This window comes from Macaca fascicularis, chromosome 6 (assembly GCF_037993035.2).
Source record: "Macaca fascicularis isolate 582-1 chromosome 6, T2T-MFA8v1.1".
Taxonomy (NCBI): Eukaryota; Metazoa; Chordata; class Mammalia; order Primates; family Cercopithecidae; genus Macaca; species Macaca fascicularis.
In genome coordinates this window covers 88,529,949-88,552,873 of record NC_088380.1, presented here as the reverse complement: position 1 = coordinate 88,552,873, position 22,925 = coordinate 88,529,949, and the positions used below count along the sequence as shown (strand labels likewise).

The 22,925-nt window shown below is 36.0% G+C and overlaps 1 long non-coding RNA gene across 1 annotated transcript; it reads right to left on the bottom strand.

Annotated features, from left to right (window-relative positions):
* Positions 1-940: 940 nt before the first annotated feature.
* LOC135971120 (uncharacterized) lies at positions 941-22,198 on the bottom strand. The gene is made up of 3 exons (XR_010587200.2): positions 22,065-22,198; positions 4,444-4,608; positions 941-4,198 (listed from the first exon to the last, which is right to left on the bottom strand). It is a non-coding gene; the product is annotated as an uncharacterized lncRNA (long non-coding RNA).
* Between the last annotated feature and the right edge of the window lie 727 nt (positions 22,199-22,925).

Below are 22,925 nucleotides of genomic sequence, written 5' to 3'. Positions count from 1 at the left end.
TGCTAGACAAGAAAACAAATAACCTGATTTAAAAATGGGCAAAGAGCCTGAATAGACATTTCTCAAAAGAAATTTCACAAATGGCCATCAGATACATTAAAAAATGTTTAGCATTGCTAATAATTAGGAAAATGCAAATTGAAACATTACCTCACATCTACCAGAATGGCTATTATCAGAAAGATGCAAGATATGTGTTGGTCAGGATGTGCACACTGTTGGAAGGAATGTAAATTAATACAGCCATTATGGAAAACACTATGGAGGTTGCTTAAAAAACTAAAAATAGTGTTACCATATGATCTAGCAATCTTACTTCTAGGAACATATCCAGAGGATTTGAAATCAGTATGCTGAAGAGCTATCTGCACACTTATGTTTTTTTGAAGTCCTATTCACAATATCCAAGTTTTGGATTCAATGTAAGTGTCCATCACCAAAGAATAGATGAAGAAAAGATTTTGAATATACACACAATGGAATATTATTCAGCCTTAAAAAGAATAAAATTTTGCCATTTGTGACAACATGAATGAACTTGGAGGATATTCTGCTAAGTGAAATAAGCCAGGCACAGAAACACAAATACCACATGGACTTGCTTATATGTGGAATCTAAAAATATCAAGCACATAGAAGCAGAGACCAGAATGGTGGTTACTAGAGCCTGGGGACTGGGAAAAACTGAGAGGTAATAGTCAAAGGGTAAAATGTTTCAGAAGGAAGGAATAAATAATAAATATTTGAAGTGATGGGTATATACATTTGCTTGATTTAATCATTCCACATTATATACATATATCATAGCATCACTCTGAACCCTATAAATGTATACAATTAAAAATTATCAATATCCAATTATATACATTTTAAATAACAAAAATAATTTTTAAATTTTTACAATAGTTCTTTTCAGTTATTGAATAATATTAATGTGCTATTTTAAATAATACATCATGGTGAACTTTGACAATGAAATGGATGTGAGAAATACAACATTGAAGCCACTGGAAAGAATGGTTAGAAAATTATTCAGTAAGTCCCGAAATGGTGGATTTCATAAACATATTATTTATCCGATAATGTCCAAAGGAAATAGTAATTGATTGTATATGGGTAGCAATAAGAAGAGTAGTAATTTTTTTTTTTTTTTTTTTTTTTTTTTGGAGATGGAGTCTCACTCTGCTGCCCAGGCTAGAGTACAGTGGCATGATCTCGGCTCACTGCAACTTCTGCCTCTGGGGTTCAAGCAATTCTCTGCCTCAGCCTCCCGAGTAGATGGGATTATAGGTGCCCACCACCATGCCTGGCTACTTTTTGTATTTTTAGTAGAGACGGGGCTTCACCATCTTGACCAGGCTGGTCTTGAACTCCTGACCTTGTGATCCACCTGCCTTGGCCTCCCAAAGTGCTGGGATTACAGGCATGAGCCACCATGCCCTGCTGAAGAATAGTAAATGTTTTTACTCAGGTTTCTGCCCTAGGTTCATCAAAACCCCGTGCCATTTTGAACCCTGTCACTTTTAAGTACTATTGATGACTTAAAATCTTTACCACTCGAGCATGTCCACAAATGACCGGGAAAGTGTCATAGCTTTGATTTTGCTTTTACAAATAAGCCAGTAGGAAATTAGAAAGTAGGAAAATTTGAAAATATAGAATCTGCAAATAATGAGGATCAATTAAATCTTTTTTAAAGATTTTTGGAAAATCAAATTAGACATTTAAAGCATAACTTCAAACACATACGTAATTTAGATTTTTGAAAAAGATATTCTTGTAAATATTCACTAATTCAAATTGAATCTTAGATTTATAATATATATTAATGTAGAAATGTGAATGTAAAATAGTTTAAGCAAATTAACAACATGATTTTGAGGATAACCTATTGCTATGGTTTTCACGTGTCTTAAAGAAAGCTTCTGCTGGAAATTTAATCCCCAATGTAACAGTATTAGGAAGAGGAGCCTTATAAGAGGTGCTTACGTCATGAGGGCCCCACCATCATGAATGGAGTAATGCCAATTACAAAAAGGGTTTGAAGCTATGAGTTTTCTCTTTTCCTTTCTCTTGGCCCTTCTGTTATAGGGTGACAAAGCAAGAAGGCTCTCACCAGACGCCAGCACCTTGATCTTGGACTTTCCAGCCTCCAGAACTGCAAACCAGTAAGTCTCTGTTCATTACCAATTGCCCATTCTTAGGTATCCTACTATAGCAGCACAAAGTGAACTAAGACACATAAAATTCCCAGCACTTTAGTAAATAGGCTCCAAGTAAATGAGATTATTATGGCCCTTACAATAGTAAAGCCATCAAACACATAGTAATGCTAAATGCATAAAAAAACAGCTTAGAGGAGAGTACATGTTTTAAAACATAGAAATAAAAATTAACCTGCTGAGAAAATTTAAACACAACGTTTCTGCTAACTGACACGCTTAAGTTTTGCTTTGCTTAAAACAATCTGAATTCATTTTTAAAACTTTTGCATTTTACTTAACTTGAAACATTAGAAATTAAAGTATAATGTCTACTTTTGCCTGGAACTCTATATTCCTATTTCTCTGAATAGAAGAGAAGCTGAGGAAGACCTTGCAAAACCAACAAAACATTTTGGAGATATGCCATTGGATAACAACCATATATAGGAACTGCTGTCTGGGATTTAGTAAATAATGACACCATCATAACTCATTTTATTATGATATCTCTTCTTTATCTATTACAAATTGCTTACTAAGAAATACGTCATTTGATTTTTGCAATAATTTATGAATTAAGCTAGTATTAGTATCCCCAAAGAAACTGAGATTTAAATTTTTGACTTGACCAAGATAAAATATGTGCATATTGAGATTTTTACCACTTGTAGATCAAGAGATTTGCAATGTGACTGGTATGCAGATGAAAGGCTTATTGTCGTAGGAACTATATTTGCACCTTTTGCAATCAGACAAGAGCTATGATTAGCTCTCACTAATGCTCTCTAGGATCACCATATGAAGGTTCCAAGAAGTGGGAAGAATCACAGTGTAAGCCAGAGAGAAAGATATATAAAACAACCTATGACTAAGAAATTAGAAATGAATATAGAGGCATAATGTTCTTTAGAAACATAGAAAAATTTTTTTTAAAAAATCAGAGTAAGTATGTGAGAGGAAAAAACAAACTCAGTTTCACTCACTGTCCTCTTGCAACATGTTTCTGACACCAGCTGTGTGGGATTTCTCCCAGCAGCAAACAAGCAATCAATTCTGTAGAGGAATCTGCAGCTGGGCCTCCTCCAATTCAATACTGACAGAGATCACAGTGGATGAAGGCTTAGTCCCAGAAGAGTGTCCCCCAGTTCCAGTGCTAGTCACAAGCCCCAGGTTCTTTTACTTGTGCTTCTGACGACAAGCTATAAAGTGGGGTCCCCGCAACTCCCTCTTCAGATTTAAATAACTTGCTACAGCAGCTAACAGAATTCAAGGAAACATCTTTTCTGGTTTATTATAAAGGATATTACAATGGTCATAGATGAAAGGATGCGTATGGTGAGGTATGAGGGAAGGGGTGCAGAGTTTCCATGTCCTCCTCATTCGAGCCACCTTCAAGGGACCTCCATGTGTTCAATTATCCAGAAACTCATCCAAACTCTATCATTCGGCTTTTATGAAGGCTTCATTATGTAGGCATGATTGATTAAATCATAGGCCATTGGTGATCAACTTAACCTTCAGCCTTTCTCCCCTCCTGGGAGGTTGGGAGGTGGGCCTAAAAGCCCTAAACATCTAATCCTACCTTGGTCTTTCTGGTGATCAATCTCCAACCCCATCCTAAGGCTACCTAGGGGCTGCCAGCCATCAGTCGACTCATTTACAAAAGATACTTAGTACTTTGAAGATTTCAAGGATTTTAGGAGTTATATGTCAGTAAACAGGAACAAAGACCAAATATATATTTCACAATATCACTGTGTGGGCTATAAACTTGTACATGGTAATAAGCAATACAATGTAATAAAACCATAAATAAAAGCAGCAGGACCTGTAGATTCAATTTTCTCTGCCTTGGAATTCTAGAACATTACCTATTCTGATGAAATACAGCTCACTTTATTTTAATTGAATGAAACTTCCTAGTTGGAATCATTTCTCTGACAGTTATTCTTTTGAAGCCCCAATATCCTTTCGAGTTAACTTAAAGATGTGTCCTAGAAAGACGAAACAATGAGACAGGGACAAAAAAGAATTAGGAACGTGTAGTAATAAGGTAACAGGCCAAAACAAAAACAAACAAAAAAAAAACAACAAAAAAAACCCCTTACTGTTCAAATGTATTAACAATAATTGGGCTAGGGAAAAATATTTACATTTATATATGCATATAGATATATAAATGTATATATTATAATTTAGAAAGGAATGTAATTATAACAAATTCTACCTATTTTATTACCTTGAGGGATGAACAGAGCTTCAACTGAAAAAGATGCCTGTGTCCTTATATTTCACCTATAAATCTATCCAGAGGTCTTGAGGTAACAGAAAGTTGACAGATCGGGTCTTATTTCCAGCCTTCAATCAAGAACCAAAGGCGACTTCACTAAATTTAAAGTGACACCTAAGGAAGGTTAAACAGACCTTAAATATCATTGTGCACATTAGTAAGTAAGTATCAATTGTATAGGAAGACTTCTATAGGAGTAAAGAAAACAACTGAATAACACAAATAGCTCAGGCTCAGTGGAAACCTACTACACTGAACACTAGCTTCCATTTAATTATCAAGTATTATTTGGCTACCATTAGTATTTATAAACAAAGATAACTCTGTAACTTATACCATATAAAAGCCCTGTCCTCATATTTTTCATAAGTAGCTGTGTAAAACTAAATCCAATTTTTGGGAAGATTTTTACATTTCAGCTTGTTAAAAAGAAGACTGAAGATTTATACATAGATCCTGGTAGCAGTTTTGCCATTTACAGGTTGTGTAGCGTATAGACATTTATTTAAATTCTGTGGCTTTCCAGTCTCTGCCTCTGTACAATGAGGTTGGATTAGAACCATATGGTGTATTCAGTTCTTTCTATTAGAAATACAAAAATAAGTGCATAATTAGATCTTCATTGAGGAAGTAGACGTGCTCATCGTATTAAATTACACGTTGATACTATTCAACTGATAAAATTCTTTTTCAAAACCCATGTAGCAGTCTATTTTGCAAAGCATGAGGTAGTCTATTTTGCATTGCTTATAAAGAAATGCCCAAGACTGAGTAATTTTAAGGAAAAGGTACTTATTTGGCTTGTAGGCTATAAAATAAGCATGATGCCAGCATCTGCTCCACCTCTGGTAAGGCCCAAGAGAGAAGAGGGGAGGTCCCAGACTCTTTTTAACAACAACATCTTGCCTGGACTTATTACCAAAGGGAGGGCACGAAACTATTCATGAGGGATCCATCCCCAAGAACCAAACTCCTCCCACCAGTCGCCACCTCCAACATTAGGGAATCCCATTTCAACATGAGATTTGGAGGGGACAAAAATCCAAACTACATCACATGTAAATTGGTGATTTTAAAAAAATGTAATGGGTTATTTATTGGCTTTTGTACTGGTATTTAAAATATAATATTCTCCAATTACTTTATTTGCCCACTAACAGCATACTTCATTTATCCATGCATTCAACCAATGTCTATGCTCTAGGTAATTGTGCTGTGCTTGGGCATACGGTGGTATTCCCTGCTACCTAGAGCACAGAATCTGGTGGGAGAAGCAAAGAGTAAGTAAAAATAGAAAGATGTAGTTACAGATAGCAACTAATTAGAAGAAAAGAACAAGGTGTTTTGAGAGGTAATAATGAAAAATCTACTTTAGATTTGGAGATGAGGGAAGAAAATGAGAAAACACTTTCAGGCAGCCTAACTGGAGATATGAATTATTTCCCAAGGTGAGAAAATGGTCATTGTGTTTGAGGAAGTGAAATAATATAACAGTTTACAAATGATGGAGAAACAGACAGGATGAGTGGCAGACAAAAGTTGCATACTACTGAGTATTATAACTTCCTTAAGGTATAAGTATACTACTTAAGGGCAACTGAAAGCCATTAAAAGGTTTATAAACCTGGGAGTAATGGAAAAGTATGTACATTTTACAAAGATGACTATGAACGCTGGTAAAGGTTAGATAATGGAGTGGGCAACAGCAAAGGTTGTAGACTATTCTAGAGGTTTAGGAAAGAGACTTTGTGTTGGTGGTATGGAAAAAGACAGAAGAAAACAGTACCAATACTTAGGAGGTGATTATGCATTTCTAGTGAAATCAATCTCCCCAGTTGTGGGATTTTGTTTAGTTTTAGATTGGTTTGTTTTTACCAGAATTATTAAGTTTAGGGGTCCATGCATGAAAAAAAAAAAAAAAAAGGATAGCAGAAGGTATTTGTAAGAGTGTGATTATTATGGATCAAGAAATAAAATCAGGGTAAGAAGGGCAATAAAGACAGATGGGAATTTACAAATGGGCAAAGGGCATTATTTAGCCTGTGAACTGAAAGGATGCAATAATGTAACTATTTAGACATGGTGCATCACCACTCCATGCAAGTCCCCAAATGGTAAGAGGCATGAAGAGATACTTAATTTTTGTTTTTTTTTTTAATTTTAAAGAATAGTATTTTATTGAATAAGTTTTATTCAAAGAAAAATAAGCTTTAATCTACAATGAATGCCAGATTACACAGCAGAAAGCAATTTTCTTAGTTTTCCACACAGACGGGTTCTTACTAAGTGAAAAAAGCCATAAAATTATATTCACAAATATAGTATTCTATCTCAAAACATTTCACATGATTATTCACAATACTAATACAATTAAATCAGTCATTCAGTCAGGTTAAAGTATAACAGTAATGAAAAAATGCAAAATTTAACATAAATTACATTAAAACCCTTGTTACATCAAACCAAAAAATGCAAATTTCTTACTAAATCCAGAAAAATGGTAAAATATACAGTAATTTAAAATATTACATTAATGATGGCCGGGCGCAGTGGCTCACGCCTGTAATCCCAGCACTTTGGGAGGCCGAGGCCGGCGGATCACGAGGTCAGGAGATCAAGACCATACTGTCCAGCACGGTGAAACCCCGTCTCTACTAAAAATACAAAAATAAAATAAAATAAAATAAAATAAAATAACCAGGCGTGGTAGCGGGCACCTGCAGTTCCAGCTACTCCGGAGACTGAGGCAGGAGAATGGCATGAGTGAACACGGGAGGCGGAGCTTGCAGTGAGCCGAGATGCGCCATGGCACTCCATCCAGCCCGGGCGACAGAGCAAGACTCCGTCTCAAAACAAACAAACAAACAAACAAACAAAAAAAACTCATTAATGATACAGAGTAAGAAAGTGGTAAACTCCAAAAATCTATAGGCATATTTGCTACCTTTAGACTTCAAAGTAGAATCTGACCACCCAAACATTAATGTAGCGTTTGTCTAATTTTTGTTTTGTTTTTGAGATAGAGTCTCACTCTATCACCCAGGCTGGAGTGCTGTGGCGCCACCCTGGCTCACTGCAGCCTCCGCCTCCCAGGCCCCAGAGACTCTACTGCCACAGTCGCTCAGGCAGCTAGGACTACAGGCACACGCCACCACGCCCAGCTATCCTTGCATTTTTGCAGAGACAGGGTTTCAGCATGTTGGCCAGGCTGGTCTCCAACTCCCGACCCCAGGCGATCCGCATGCCTCAGCATCCGAAAGTGCTGGGATTACAGGCGTGAGCCACCGTGCCCTGCGTCATTTTTCTAATTTGAAGACACAGTTGTCCCTTGCTATCCATGGGGTTTTGGTTTCACGACCCCCTAGGACCTGAGGATACTTAAGTTCCTTAGATAAAATCACTCAAGGCCGGGCGCAGTGGGAGAAACTTAAAAATTAAGGTATGAATCCATCACTGGATAAATGAATGTGGCATGGCACTTATGTCACAATTATATCAACATTTCTGAGCTCAGCTGTGTGTCTTATTGATACTTGAACAATTAATAGAAATGTCTCTGACTCAAGAGGTAAGCTTAAGACTTATTCTTTTACAATGGGATGTGATTTATATGAATTTTACTATAACATCATGTTACTGAAAAGCTGTCAAAATCAGTGTTAATGCAGAATTATCCCAGAATTTTAATAACGTCTCTCCAACAACCTTTAAAATTGAACAAGTGGTTAGCAATGTAACTGGCCTGCCATAAAAAAAAAAAAAAAAAAAAAAAAAAAATCATTGGCCTGATTATTTAAAGGAACTAACTTATGAAGTTTGAAAATCTGAGATGACATAATGCATGTGAGAAAAACCTGTCATTCAGATAACTAAGTTCCAAAGGGCATAAAGCTTTATTCAATAATCAAAATATGCTGAAGTCTATAAATTTAAATGCACAAAAGTTAGTGCATTCAAAATTAATTCTTCTGCCCATGAGCCACCAACTCTTAAATATAAACAATATGTAACAATTATCTTTACCACATTTTTGACTCCACACACATGCTGACCTTTCGAATTTAAATATATGTGTTTCAATATGTATTTATATACTATGATTTAAAAGAAGTATATAACAGTATATTAGTTGTCAGGTGGTTATTTACAATTCATCATCGAAAATGTAAAAGAAAAGATTATGCATCATGTGAGACTATACTGAAATTAGAATTATTTTAAATTCAAGATAGAGAAGATGTTTGACTGTCTCCTATATACTAGATTTCATGCAAATATCAATGAGTAAAAACGTGTACTTGTCTTCAAGAAACAAATCTATTCAAGACATTTTTAACCTAACTTTTAAAATTTCTTTTATTAGGGCCGGGCGCGGTGGCTCAAGCCTGTAATCCCAGCACTTTGGGAGGCCGAGACGGGCGGATCACGAGGTCAGGAGATCAAGACCATCCTGGCTAACTCAGTGAAACCCCGTCTCTACTAAAAAAATACAAAAAAAAAAAAAAAAAAAAAAAAAAACTAGCCGGGCGAGATGGCGGGCGCCTGTAGTTCCAGCTACTTGGGGGGCTGAGGCAGGAGAATGGCGTGAACCCAGGAGGTGGAGCTTGCAGTGAGCTGAGATCCGGCCACTGCACTCCAGCCTGGGCCACAGAGCCAGACTCCGTCTCAAAAAAAAAAAAAAAATAATAATAATAATAAAAATAAATAAATAAAAATAAAATTTCTTTTATTGATCTAGCATTTAAAAATTTTCAACAATATAATCTTGTGGTATTTTTTATCACTGGTTGTACTTAACTCTTCACCAAAGCTCTACTATTATCATCAAAATTATTTGAAATGTAAATATTTGATTGAAATATTTTAACTCTAACAGTGGTGACTATTTTAACAGTAGTGACTCTATTTTAAATGGCATAGTTTTACTCTCACAGCAAGGATACAATGTATTATATTTAATTGTTCTATTTTAAAATATATTTAAACTTTTTATGAGCATTTGATAACATTTCAGTCGACAGAAACCCTTATTCAAGTCTCACTCTTTAACTGTTTTCCTGTCTATTTTCAGCTATGACTGATACTGCTCCTCTTCCATTATCTAGTCCTTCCTTCTCATCTTGAAGACCACAGTCCTCCAAACCCGTTGGAACTCAACATGCCTATGTTTGGACAGTCTGGACAATGAGTTATAAGGAAAGCAAAATATTAAGCAATGACTTATAGAAACCATTCTCAAAAAACAGCAAGCATACACCCATATTCTTGCTTTTTCTGCCCTTCTACCCTGTTGCTTGAAATAGAGATGCTGTCATTTGTGAACTGAGGTTAAGGTCATACCATGGAACAATGGGGTGCCTGAGTCCCTGACACTGTGGTGCAATCTGCAAAACTGCATATTTGACTTTTAACTGAGGGAAGGAAGAATGGCTTTGTTTATGATCCTCTTACTTTAGTTTTTTTTCCTTTTTTAAAATTTCATTAAAATTTTAACATGGTATTTGGAAAATATAAAAACAATTAAAAATCATATATATCAAAATAATTTTTAAAATCCTTTTTAAAGATACTTAACTGTTCTAATCCTAAATGAAAGAAAGTAATCCTAAATCAATACTGTTTTCCCTCCCATTTAGAAAAATCCCTGAAACTCGATTGAATTTTCTACAAGCACACTTAAAGGATCAACAATCAGTCTAAAATTCTAATTATTTCCTATCAAAATTCCTGTAGATAGATGTTCTGTTAGTTTATAGCCCAACTTTGTTGGAAATAATCTGAAGAAAAAAAATCAAAACCTAGAGAAGACTCATTCACTATTTAGAATTTTCTGGATTCAAAAATCTTTCAAAGTATATCACTCACTTTCATCATTTAACTTCATGGCTCTTAATGATATCACATATTTTTTTAAAATGGTGCTTCTGTTATTTTCTGCAAAATGTCATTCTGCATAAACTTTACTGCAAAATAGACCTATCACTCTTTCTCCTTCTCTCCATTATATTGTTTACCCTGTTTTTATAAATTTCTTTATCTTTAAAAAAAATCCATTTGAAAAACTGTAACTTGTGATATCCTGTTTTCTAAAACCACTATTTTAAATCTAGTCTTTCAGTGTTGTTATTTATCTGGAATTTTGTTTCCCCATTTCCTTAAATGATGTGAACTTTGGGGATTGGTTGATGATTCTTCTGCTGTCATTCAGTATTACAAAAGGAAACTGATATTGGCATACATATTCCAAATACAGCTTTTCATAGTACCTGTGTGATAGCTCCCTCTCACTATTTTTAATCTTTTATATTCTAAAGATTTAGAACCAATCCTTAAATAGTGAGAAAGTTAGAACATAATCTAATACAGAATCAATCACATTCAGGACACCCTGAATGCAAATACTTCATAATCCAGTTTTACAATTTAATGGACATGGTTTAGCATGGCACCTCTCAGATCTGATATATCTTGTTGTGCTTAAAATTTGCCTTACACTTTCATTTAAAGTTACTGTGTTCTCCACTCACCACATGTATAAAATATTCTATTTTTCTCTTAATGTTTTACAAACCGATAATTTTCGCTATCAGTAGTGGATCTTTTTATAACTCACCCTATGTCCCCCAAAATATACCAATAATATAATGATTAGATTAGGAAACTTGGCATCTTTTTAAAAGACATGCTTTCTTTTCTTTTCATTTTAAATTTTATTATATTGTATTTTGTCAGGCACAGTTTAGCCTAATATAAACCAATTTAAAGCAAAAATGCCTTTCTTGCTGTCATCATCTCCCTCACCCACATTAGCACTGTTGTTCTGTTTAAAGATGGTATATATTCTTTCACAATATTGTCAAGGAACTCTGCAAAATAAACCACAAGGCCACATTTTTATTTTTAAACAGAGTGACCCAGGAAAAGTTCATTTCTTTTAAAGTTTAGTTATTTTGTCTATTCATTGAGGTTTTCTTGCCCGGTGGCTTTCTTCCTGTAGTATCTAGTATCTACCTGTCTTGATTAGGAATTTTCCAAACAATAGCAGGATGTTCTGAGATAAATGCCAAATCACTGTGGATTTATTCATGTTGTAACAGACTATCTCAAGCCAAAACTACTTTGGATTTTAAGGGCTTGCTATAAAATGTTGGTCAGATGAACTCTGGACAGGTGGATTGCTGAGTTTTTCAAGCCTGTTTTAAAGGGTTTGAGCTCAGTCCTTATCTGCATTGGGCTAGAATACACTAGGTTCCTTTGAAATTCACAGGATTTTAATTAGGCTTCAGGCCCCTACATTTTAAAAAATAAAGTGCTAAATAAAGTGCTAAATATGATGGTGTCTTGATTATTAGATTAGAAACATTATAAAGCAGGTGAAAATTAAATTTAATATCAAGGCATTAAATGTTTGCAATTCTCACTGGAAAGCATAGAAACAAGAGCCTTCACTGCAAGAAGACTGTTTCATGTGCCTTTAAATTTGAAAATTCCTATAAATTGAACGAGAATGTCAGGAGAATGCATCTGTTTAGCAACTTGCAGTTTGGGGAATACTCTGTAAGAATACTACATTAGCATCAAAATGGCAATCTGCAGATAGGAAGGACATTATAGTGGTTTACAAAGTCTCACCCTCTTTCACTTAACAATATGAAGGCAGCACCAGAACGATCTGGGTTGGAAGTTGTTGGATGTCTGTATTCTGATATTACTGCTGCTGATTGCGAAGCAAAAAGAAATAAAGAAGAGAAAAAAGTTCTCTGTATACGCCCTCCAGCTGAAGGCAACACCAAGCTTGACAAGTCAAAGAGATACCATTGAATTATGAGTGTTCAAAGCCCACTTAATAAGTAACTGGGATTAGCGCTCTCTTTTAGGAATGCTGCCTTGAGTTCAGGCTCTATTTGTGGAAGAGAAATGAAAAATAACAGAAGCTGCTCGGTAAATGATAAAGAAATAGAAAACAAGAAAAAAAGCCTAGAGCTCAAGTCGGGGAAGTTGGCGTAAGCCTAAAGTGTAAGTTCCTTTTCATAAGCAGTGAAATGTGTAAAAACCATTTCTCAATGTCTCTATGTACAAAATGTACCAATGTTATGCCACCTGTGCATTTATAATCAAAGGTAAATGCCATGATAACATGATGGTCTTGAGGCATATGGCATTTTGCATTGGAGAAAAACACCATTCATTTACAGCACTGTTTAATAAATTAAATTTGCCTGAAAAATTGGGCATCTATAAATGCATTTGTTCTTTCCCCACGTCGGTCCATTTTTTCCACAGGGAGCAAAGATTTGCTAATTGTGTCATGAATGTAATGGAATCTTGAAGGCACCTTCCTAAGAATATGACTTGCTTTCTGTCAACCTTTTGACCCTGTTCCCAGTACACTTGGTTTTAATCATAATGTGCTTCCATCCAGAAGACTCTAGGTCATTCCCAACAGAATAGGTAAAAGCACTATCTTACCACTTGGAGGGCAGGCTACACTGGAACATTTTAAATAATCATAACTCATATTTTAATGGGGATTTACAGTTAACAACGTGCTATCATTAGCATTATCTCATTTGATTATAGGCTGGTTTGCCACTGTGTGTCTTGCATTTAATAGGAACTCAGGAAGTATTTGTGGATTGATTAACTATATAATCTTCTTGCTAATGCAAGCAGTGACATGTTCAGTAACCCTGGTTACATCATTACCTCAGCTGTCTGGTCCGTCATGATAATTTCCACAGGGAAACAGCTTCTGTGAACAAACACTACAGCCTTATGGAAAAAGTAGGAAGGTTTATCCGGGCAATTAGATAACGGTGTGACTTTGTATGTTGTGCAAAGGCAAAAGCTGCTGCTTTGTTTACCTGGTGTACCAAATTCTATACCACAGCCACTCAGAAGCCATGGCTTGTCCCATTAATATCCCAGTCACAGTGATTTGTTCTTACAACGTTTTTCATCATGCTAAGCAATACTTAAGTGTGCTTTGGCATCAGATTGCTTTCGGGTTTTGTTCCATAATGTTTTCATTAAATGTGTATGCTAAAAGAAGAATGAGTCAGGGAACAGAAATTACCATTGGAAAATTGTAGCCAGGCAAGCCTCATAAATAATGCTTTGTTTTTGCTGCTGATGTCAATCCAGGCTTGCCTTTCAATGCCTATCTTTGTTATTCTGAATGCTGTAGTTGCTAGCACTAGAACTAGTACTCACTCTCCCTTTTTGTAAGAAAACAGAAAGATTGTTGATGAAACCATTACTGAAGATCAAAAATTTGTTTTGCCACAGAAAAAAAAATCTCAGGATATAAATAAATGCAAAATAGAGGAAAGTGTAAGTTTCTTTACTTTCTATAACAAAATAAAACAAAACAAAAATTAGAAGAAAAGGGAAAATAGAATGGTAAACCAAGTGGAATGTTTGTCTCACAAAGTGCAATAAATAGCCTAAGTAGCAATAAATAAGAGGTATTTGTTTTTAAATATGTATATATATATGTATATTTTGAGACAGTGTCTTGCTGTATCACACAGGCTGGAGGGCAGTGGCACGATCTTGGCTCACTCCAACCTCCATCTCCTGGGCTCAAGCCATCCTCTCACCTCAGCCTCCTGAGTAGCTAAGACTACAGGTGTGCACCACCATGCCTGCCTAATTTTTTTTATTTTGTGTAGAGAGGGATTTCACCATGTTGCCCAGTCTTGTCTCAAACTTTTGGGCTCAAGTGATCTGCCCACTTTGGCCTCCCAAATTGCCGGGATTACAGGCATGAGACACCACGTCTGGTGCTAAAATATATTATTGAGAATAAAAGTCCTTTAAAAAGTCATTTGAATCATTTTAAGATGCATAATTCTTTTTTCTTTTTTTTTTATTTTTAGAGACAGGGTCTTGTACTGTTGCTCACACTGGAGTGCAGTGGCATGATCATACCTCACTATAGTCTTGAAATCCTGGGTTCAAGTGATCCTCCTGCCTCAGCCGCCTAAGTAACTGGGACTGTAGGCACATGCCACTGTGCTCAGCTAGAGATGCATACTTTCATACAAAACAATCTCACAAGAAATATGGGAGAACACATTAAATGATACATGCTTAGTCTTCAGGTGCTTGCACTGTGTCACTTAACCATGAGCTTAGGAAATACTCATTATTCCCTCATGGTAGACACCATTAAGGTGACCTCTCATTGAGTCACCCTTGTGTGATCTCTTAAACTAGAGAGCAGGAGAAACCTATGATTGGCTTCATGACAATAGAATGTGGCCAAAAAATGCATATTTATTACATAAGAAGGTTAATTTTATGTGTCAACTTGACTGGGCTAAGGAATGCTTAGATAACTGATAAAATGTAATTTCTGCATGTGTCTGTGAGGATGTTTCTGGAAAAGATTAACATTTCAATCAGTAGACTGAGTAAAAAAGACCCACTCTCAGCAATGTAGGAAGGCATCATCAAATCTGTTGAGGGCATTAATAGAAAAAAAAATGTGGCGGAAGCATAAAAATTCTCTCTTCCTTCTTGAGCTGGGACATCTGTCTTCTCCTGTCATTGGCTGTGGAAGTTCCTGATTCTTGGGCCTTTGGACTCTGAGATCTACACCAGTAATCCCGGTGTCCCTCCCTTCCTACTCCAACTGAATTACACCACTGGCTTTCCTGGTTCTCTCACTTGAAGAGAGCATATTGTGGGATTTCTTGGCCTTCAAAATCATGTGAGTCAATTTCCATAATAAATTTCCCATAGTCTCTGTGTGTGTGTGTGTGTGTGTGTGTGTGTATTTTTATATATCTCCTATTTGTCCTGTTTCTGTAGAGAATCCTGACTAATGTACAGTTTGTTGTTGTTGTTGTTGTTGTTGTTTGTTGTTTGTTTTGAGATGGAGTCTCGTTCTGTCGCCCAGGCTGGAGTGCATTGGCTCATCTTGGCTCACTGCAAGCTCCGCCTCCCAGGTTCACGCCATTCTCCTGCCTCAGCCTCCCAAATAGCTGGGACTATAGGCTCCCGCCACCACGCCTGGCTAATTTTTTGTGTTTTTAGTAGAGACGGGGTTTCACTGTGTTAGCCAGGATGGTCTCGATCTCCTGACCTCGTGATCCACACGCCTTGGCCTCCCAAAGTGCTGGGATTACAGGCATGAGCAGCTGTGCCTGGCCTAATACACAGTTTTAAAAGACTACAGGGAGAGATTCCCTAGATGGTTTTAAAGAAGCAAGCACATGTGTTGGGAACTGCCTCTGGAGAAGACTTCATGGCAAGGAACTCTACACAGCTTCTAGGACCTGAGGAGGCCTATAGCCAATAGTCAACAAGAAGCTGGAACCCTAAGTCATTCAGCCATAAGAAATAAGTTTTGCCAATAACCTAAATGAGTTTGAAAACAGATTTTTCCCTAGTCATGCCTCCATATAAGAACACAACCTGGTGGGAATATTGGCTGCAGCAGCTTCTGTGACTCTGAGCGCAGTACTCAGCTAACCTATGCCTTAACTCAGACCACAGAAACTGTGAGATAAAAAATATGGATACCTTTTAAGCCCCTAAGTGTGTGGCAATTTCTACGTGGCAATAGAAAATTAACATCCCCAGTGTGATTATTAGAGTAGGTAGGCAGGCAGACATATGCAGGGCAGGACAGGCCCCTCCCCACCACCAGGAACTTTAGGTGACCATCAGGTGATGGTCAGGTGGTTGTTAACTGTATCTCTAAATAATAATTGGTCGCAGTCAGCACCAAGGAAAGGCAATGGAAAAAAACACCTGAAACTGGTGATAAGCAGCTTCCTGATAAGATCTCAGGAGTTAGGCAAGTGGGCTCAAGCGTGGGCCTTTAGAGGCAAAATTGTGGAGTTTAAGTGGCATATGACCTTCTAGAGACATTTGACTGGTCAGGGAAGAATGCCTCAAGTGAGCATGCATACACCTCCAGTAAACACACTGCACATGTGGCCCCTTCCAAGTGCTGGCAGGCCACTGCGCATGTGAACAGCCCATCTCAAGGGAAGAAGCAGGGGAGGACTAAACGCAGACCCTGGAAGAATGCCAACATAGAAAACCCCAAGTCAAGAATCAAACCTCATACTTGATCTCTCAAGTCATCTGATTGGCCCTCTTCCAAGTGTACTTTACTTCCTTTTATTTCCTGCTCTAAAGCTTTTCAATAAACTTTCCCTCCTGCTCTAAAACTTGCCTCAGTCTCTCATTCAGTCTTAGGCCCCTCAGTCAAATTCTTTCTTCTGAGGAGTCAAGAATTGAGGTTGCTGCAGACCCATGCGGATTTGCCACTGCTATTAATAACATGATCAAGTTGAACAGAATGACAACATTTGTAGGGCCTATGTAGCACTGCTACCACAGAGCAGTAGAATTTAGAGAATGGCCTTTCCAGAACTGACTGACTTTCTGCAGAGTAAAATAAATGGTAGTACCATTTTAAGATTAAAGAAGATAAATTTTAAAAGGTGGAATTACTTATGATTTCCAGCAAAATGAGAGTGAAGTATTTAGAGTTATAAATATTAATGTAAATATATATTATAAATATATTAAATGATAATTATATAAGGCTATTTGAAAACCTAAATCAGTATATAAATTATTAAATTTATACTATTGGAAAAGAGAAAGTAATGTGAATTATTGGATGTTTAAAAATCTTCATTGAGTAAAATTTAAAGTAGCAGAATCTTAAGACTGGTTACAGATGCATAATAACTAAAGAACAATTGAATTATCTTCGGTATGCATTGTCTATGAAAGGGCTGAAAAAACTCACTAAGCAAATGTTCCCAGTTTTCATAAAGTATAGATAATAAGAATTTTGCAATAAATGTTCACAAAACAGAATTTGGTTGGACATGAGGGAAAGCCCCACTGGAAACAATATTTGCTAAAAATTATAGAGCTACTGAAAAAGATGAAGAACTGCTGTTTGTTGGATGGAAGAATGAGCTAGTTGCCATCCATACTAGGCAATACATAAATCTATTTCTTCAGCTCCTCCGGTGACAGGACACCCCATGGCTCCTCCACTGGAAGTGCTGCCCACAGACTCTGGAGCAGAGGTGGAGGCTGGTTGTGAGTACGGGTTCTGGTGCTGTAGGTTGGGGCCAACCCTGTGGAATTGCCAGGGTCTGAAGTTGAACAGGTTCTCTTAAGGCTGGAGACCAGTTGAGGCTGGGAACATGGGGAAAACAGGTCAAAGTGGGGTGCTTATCTCGATCACCCTGGAGTTGGAGAGTTCTAATTGGTGGTCCCTACCTAGCATGGTCTGACAGTGGTTATGATGCCAATACTTGAAGGGCATTGGACTTCCTGTGTCTCATGTCCATTGGAACACAATAAAAGTGTCTTACTGCTATTGCTCCTCAGAGGAAAAATAATCTTATTCGTACTTTCAAAACATTTTGATGATAAATTCCAAAGCATATATAAAGAAAATGCTTTGCCTTGAAGACCTGAAAATGTGGACTGACTTATTAAGGAAAAGCTTTGTATTTGGTGACTTCTGCTTACCCTCTCTGTTGAGAACACTCATGGCTTTGAATGACCTTGCTGAATTTCTTTTGCACAGCCCCCTTATTCACTTTCCAGTCTTCTCAGATTCTGTCTCATAGTTTCTCAGGTTTGTTATCTTGGATAAATTACCTACCCCATTTCTCTTTTCTCAAGTACCTCACGGAAATGAGGTCAGGATAAAATATGGTCATAAATACATAATAGAGGTACTCAACCTTTTCATCCTCTTCCCTCTACAAATATACAGTTTTGGATTATGATTGTATTCACCTCAGAAGCCCAAATGTTTCCCTCTAAAGCTCTTGGCTGTGAGGGCTTCAGCTTTCTTTCAGGATTCTGGAGGAATAAAAGCTTTACTGTACCACAGTAAATTCAATTTAAAAAATGAATTCTTACATATGTTCAACACTGATACTTTTTAAATTTTTCAAGAATTACCTATAAACCTAAAGAAACTGCAGTTGACCTTTGTACGTCAAATACACAATTAAACGTTTGGAAGGTCAATGGTGTTTTTTAATTTTCCACTTTTTATATTTTGTCATATGAACAATTATAGGGTCCTAAAAGTGGTTAAAAAGTGTCTGGTGTTTCTTGGATTGCTGACTTTCACAAAGTCAACATTTGAAAGGCTATCTACATTCTCTTTTTAAGGTATTCACTGTCTTCCCCCACTACCTGTAATTCTCTTAACAAATGTTTATATAAGTGTATCTTTTAGCAATATTTCTTTATTACAGCTTAAGTTTTCATCTTTCCCACTTTCCTAGTAATGAGATGGTAAGACAAAAAAATTTTTTCTCCAAAATGTCAAATGATAAGTAGACTCACATCCACCAACTAGATTATAATGAATACAGGAAATCAAGGTCTTATGTCAATGAAAAGTTTTATAGTATCCCTTCAAAGATTAGCAAAGCACTTTTCCAAGATATAATTCTGATTATATAAGATCAGTAAAAATTAGTGTTCTCATCTGACTGAAGTTTACTGACAACAAGCATCCCAAAAGCCTAATAAAATGTTTCAAATTCAGTTGACACAGTGATTCTGTAACGTTGTCATTACCCCACCCCATGAGGTTTTTGACTGGCTTCTCATGACTTCTATAGGCTGCCAACACAAATTCTGTGATACAGAAGATAGAAGAAAGACACAATTTAGAAACATATCTCTGGTCCAGCAAGCCCTGTAGCCGAAGCACAGAGAAAAACAGACTGAGAATAAATTGCTCTCTGCATCAGGCATGACCATGATTTGGATAATGAAGCACTCTGGAAGCACTTAAAGACTGGACTCAGAAGAGCTAAAATGCCAAGGCTAAAATTCTGATTGGTGATGCTGCTTCCCCCAAATCAAGGCTTTCTTCATTGTCAGAACCTTCAATCTATGAATTCATTTGTTTTTAATTGAGCCTATCTGTTTATCTGGCACTGGCGTGGCCATTTTCTCTTGTAATATAAATATGTTAAAATTTGAAGACAAATCTGAAGCTCCTCAAAGTTTTCTTTCAACACATCTTTTAATCAAAAGATTGAAAAAGTTTTCAGTTCATTTTCTGATATGCATGGTATTTTTTGATATTTTCATTAGTATTTTTTAGTTGTATCTGCATATTTTTATTATTTTATTTTAATTAAAAATAAAAGTTGCATATATACATTACATGCAGCATGTTTTGAAATATGTATACTGTGCATTGTGGAAAGACTAAATAAATGTACATTACATACATGCTTTTTGTGTTAAGAACATAAAATCTGCTCAGCAATTTTCAAGAACACAATGCGTTCATATTAACTATAGTTATAATGTTGTACAATAGATTACTTAAACTTTTTCCTCCTGTCTAACTGAAGTTTCATATCCTTTGACCAACATCTACACTCCACTGTTAATTCCTGGTAAACACCAGTCTACTCTCTACTTCTGTGAGTTGAAACTTTTAAAATATAAGATCATGTAGAATTTGTCTTTCTGTGCCTGGCTTAGGTCACTGAACATAGTGTCCTTCAGGTTAATCTATGTTGTTACAAATGACAGGATTTCCTTCGTTGCATACTATTCTATGTTGTATACATATCACATCTTCTTTATCCATTCCTCTAATGATATTCATTGCATCATTGTTCACAAATAGCCAATCTGTGGAATCTTCATTACTTTTTGTCCTTTCATGTATCTACCTTTTTTCCCAATTAAAGTAGGTTGAGAGAGAGAGAGGAAATGAAGGTTGGTCATGGAGGGGGAGAGAGAGAGAGACCATGTAAGATTAGGGAAGTAACAGAGAAATAGAAGATTATGTCTCTTTTTTAGTTTTGTATCTTATCTGGAGTGAATATTTAGCCCCAAATTCCAGTTTTGGAGGGGCGTGGTAGTGAATAATGAGATCATCATCAAACCCAAGGAACTAGGAAAAAAAAAGATGAAATAAGAATAAAAGGAAATAGCAGGCAGAATTGGCAAAATGGAAGAGACAGAAGCAAAAAGAAAGCAAGTTAGCAAAGTAATAGTAACATCCAACATTTATTGAGGGTTATCTATGTTCCTATCATTCAATGTTCAAAACAATCTTGAGAATTCTGAGCCTTAGTTTTGCAGATAAAGATACTGAGTCCCAGAGAGTCAAATAACTACTTAACTACTATGTGGCAAAACCAGGATCTGCCAATATGGCTGTGTGATCCCAGTGTGCCAGAATGCCATCATTATATTATCTATTCTTATTCTATTACAGTTTCTGATTTTCTCAAGAATCTTTCTTTGGCTGTCATAATAAATACAACTCATAATAAATAAAATTTCATCAGGGGTAAAGAATCACATAGTTTCCAGGAACAACTGCCAAGGCATATTAATGCATGGCTAACCTTTCATGTAACCTTAGCTATAAATTTACATAAACTAACAGCCTGGTTTCAAATTCTTAGACTTTTAGTTTTATAAACATTAATACCCTTTCACACCTGAATGTGTTCTAGTCATTTTAGGGAAAAAATTAAATTTTCATCAGTTGATAGACCTTAAAATTATATTATCTAAAACTTAAAGTTTATTATAACTAATATTAAGAATTTAAATGCTATGGGCCTTTCTAGATATTCTGAAGATGTATTTGTTAATTCTTTAAGTGAATCACAGGACAAAATTAAAGCATGCAATTGGAAACAAGTATTTCAGAATTCCATAATATATTCAGCTTTTGAGATTGACACTGCTATCTTTATGTGTATTAAGCAATAAATAAAAGATTGGGGAAGATTTTAGATTTATGATGTATCAATTAGGTGATAAGCAAATCTCTAAAGATTTCATGGAATTTTGATAAGAATTCAGGGTTTCTGGGACTTATTAGGATTCTATCTCAAACCAAATACATTTTTAGTTAAAAAAAAAATTCACACAATATCCTATGAGACAAAGCTCTTACATATAAATTGGCATAAGTGTTACTCATAGTTGGGATGACAAATGCTTTTCTTGTATTGGTAATCATTCATTTACTCATTAACTATTAAGTACCTTTAATGCAACTAGCCTAAGGCTCAGGCAACGAAGACAGATATATGAATAAGATACAGCCACTTCCTCTCCAATAACACACATTCTCATAATGGAAATGCCATGTTAAAAGTAATTACACTTCTGAGAAGTAAGTGCCAATAGAGGATATGGATAGGATCAGACTTGGAGGATAGTAGCTTCTGCCAGAGGTAAGGGCATTGCCAGGAAATTTTCTTGAGAAGAAATGACATATTAGCAGATTTTCAGTATATTAAATCAATGAAATAAATTTTATACAATTTCTAACTCAACAACGCTTCGCTGTTTGCTAATGTTCTAAAAATAAACTCTTGAAAGTCCTACCTCTTATTTCTCCCAAGTACTACAGCTTAACATTCTGAAAAACACTCTAAAAGCTGTTATGTTTGAGAGCTAAAGACAGAAACCACATGATTATCTCAATAGATGCAGAAAAAGCCTTCGATAAAATTCAACATCCCTTCATGTTAAAAACTCTCAGTAAACTAGGTATTGAAGGAACGTACCTCAAAGTATTAGTCATATATGACAAACCCACAGCCAGTATCATACTGAATGGGCAAAATCTAGATGAATTCCTCTTGAAAACCAGCACAAAACAAGGATGCTTTCTCTCATCACTCCTATTCAACATAGTATTAGAAGTTGTGGGCATTCTGACCAGGGCAATCAGAAAGAGAAAGAAAGAAAGGGTATTCAAATAGGCAGGGAGAATGTCTAATTATCTTTGTTTGCAGATGACATAATTTTATATCTACAAAACCCCATTGTCTCAGTCTAAAAGCTTTTTAAACTGATAAATTCAGCAAATTCACAGGATACAAAATCAATCTGCAGAAATCACTAGCATTCCTATACACCAACAACAGGCAAGCAGAGAGCCAAATCATGAATGAATTCCCTTTCATAACTGCTACAAAAGAATAAAATACTTAGGAAGACAGCTAACAAGGAAAGTGAAGGACGTCTTCGAGAAGAACTGTTAACCACAGATCAAGGAGATCAGAGAGGACACAAACAAATGGAAAAACATTCTATGCTAACAGGAAGAATCAATATCATGAAAATGGCCATACTTCCCAAATTAATTTGTACATTGAATGCTATTCCCATTAAACTACTATTGACATTTTCCAAAGTATTAGAAAAGCTATTTTAAAATTCATATGAAACCAAAAAAGAGCTCGAATAGCCAAGACCATATTAAGCAAAAAGAACAAAGCTGGAGGTATCATGCTACTTGACTTCAAATTACACTACAAGGGTACAGTAATCAAAAAAGCATGGTACTGGTACAAAAACAGACACATAGACAATGGAACAGAATAGAGAACTCAGAAATAAGACTACACACCTGCAGCCACCTA